This window comes from Octopus sinensis, linkage group LG8, assembly GCF_006345805.1.
Source record: "Octopus sinensis linkage group LG8, ASM634580v1, whole genome shotgun sequence".
NCBI classification, from domain to species: domain Eukaryota; kingdom Metazoa; phylum Mollusca; class Cephalopoda; order Octopoda; family Octopodidae; genus Octopus; species Octopus sinensis.
This window is the reverse complement of record NC_043004.1, coordinates 65781098-65783597: the sequence shown is the minus strand read 5'-3', so window position 1 is coordinate 65783597 and position 2500 is coordinate 65781098.

The window sequence follows — 2500 nt, the reverse complement described above, 5'->3', positions numbered from 1 at the left end:
GGGGTTGGTTGAGAGGTGTTGATATTTTCACCATATAGCCCTGTCCTTACCCTATCAGATAATCAATTATTTCGAAGTTTGCAAAATTCTTTGAATAGTAAATCTTTCATTTTTTATGATGACCTGAAATTGCACTTGCTTCAGGTTTTGGCTGATAAGGACCAGAAGTCCTATCAGCGCGGAATCATGCAGTTGCCAGAAAGATGGCAAAAGGTCATCGAAGAAAATGAAAAATACATAATTGTTTAAAGTTCATTCTTCGTATGAAAATAAAAAATTACTTTTGTCACACAAAAAAACCGAAATTACTTTCTTGCCAACCCAACGCGCTTTTTGCATATTTTAACATTCAAATAACACCACCCTATTAGTTTTGCAAACAGACCAACATTCCTCTCTGATCAAAAGAGGGACTGCAGCAACGTGAAATAAAGCGTCGTGCTCAAGAACGCAGCGCGCCGCACAATCAGTGAATCGAACCCACGATCTACCGATCATGAGTGCAACGACGTAACCACTTGTGCACGCACCTTCACAATACATACACACACACACACACACACACACACACACACACACACACACACACACACATATATATATATATATATATATATATATAGATGTATACAGATAAATAGATAGATAGATAGATAGATAGATAGACAGACAGACAGACAGACAGACAGACAGAGACAGAGATGTGTATGTGCATGTGTGTATATTCTATGTGTAAGTGCTTGTGTGTGTATGCATATATAGAGAGGGCAGAGAGTTATCTATTATTTAAAAGCCAACAGAGGACCTTAATGTAAATTTAAGTTTTAACGTTACCATCATGTAGGCAACCATCACATCAATGTCTGAATGATCTTTTGATCTATGTAAGTATGGCCACAATGATAGCGTTTATTTGTTGTGCAATGCATTATCTCCTATTACACTTGTGTCAGCATTAATGGAATATTGTTTTTAATTTTAAGAAAACACTTTCATATTTTTAATTTTGGTATAAAAATATTTATCCCTATCAATCGGGAATCTTAGTTAACAGATAAGTAATAAAATTCCGCAAAATTTCATGTAAAAATGCAACAATATTTCTATCGATCTCTTCCATATAAATGGTATCACCAGGAAAAAGTAAATATTCTCCCCAGAACCTTCTGCGACATCTTTGCTCTCCCACGATTCGTATATTGATTTAGGACACTTGAGTGTCCTAAATTCTTATACGAAGAAAATTGCGGTCTTTGATACTTATGCCCCAACATTATTGATCCAAATTTTTACATCAAAGGGAACTATCTTACAATATCTACAAAATTTTAACATCAAAATTTTAACATAAAAGCGAACTATCTTACATCATCTACAAAAGACACTCAGAGTTGTTCCATATATCAAGTTGCATACGTGAAATGAATAACGTCATAAAAAGTGGATAGGTGCTTCTCAGAAAGTACTTCCTTACTGATAACCAGGTATTCACAGAGACGTTGCTCTACTCTACCTCAACAATTCTTGAGAGGCAGAAAAACGCATCAGAAGAATGTAATACATTGCTTTGTAGCCTAGATATGCCTATTTCAAAATAACAACGGTGTTATTAGCTCTCACAAATTATGGTTGTGCAATATACGAAAATGAGTTAATATCAAAAAATAAAATTGACATGGATGCAATTAAACAAACTATATGCCACAACTTATGCTAAGTTTTAGCAATAGAAATAAGGACATCATCCACGCTGTAAGCAGGATATTGTTATCCTATGTGAACTGGTATAGTGACGAGAACAATCCATACCCACTTATAGAACGATCTTACAAATGAAAGCACTGGCTCATATAAGTGATTTACACCAGTCTGTATAGTTTGGAAATTTAGTTTCTTCAATAGAGAAATCTACTTCCAAGCCTTTGAACATTTTTCAACCAATATATCTCTCTTTATTTGTTCTCTACTTATTATTTCTTTACCCCTTCTCTTCTTATGGTCTGCCTTTCACGTCATATCTACTAACGGTTGTATTTTTTTAAATACTTAATAGCGTTCTGCTTATCATTTACGCAGTCATCTAAATTGTTGTAATATCTTGTTGCTGAGATAGGGTCTCTTTCTTTCCTGATGAAAAGATTACATTATTTTACACCGTTTATTCCTTTGTAATAAAACCAATGTTGTCTTCTAAACATATGTCGAAAGTAAAAGAATTTGAATAACAACTGCGTTCAACTCCATTTATATATATATATATGAGTATACGTACATAAGACAGTCTCCCTACATGTAACCAACACATACATACATGCATATATACATACATTCATAAATAGACTACAGACCCAATCCATCAGTACAACTGTGAAACTTTCCAGAAGTTTATCACTTGAATATATAAAATCATGTCTAGATATGCAATTATATGCATGAGAATACATACATAAAACATACATACATACAAAATACCCTGTTGTTGATGTTGAAATTCCAAAGA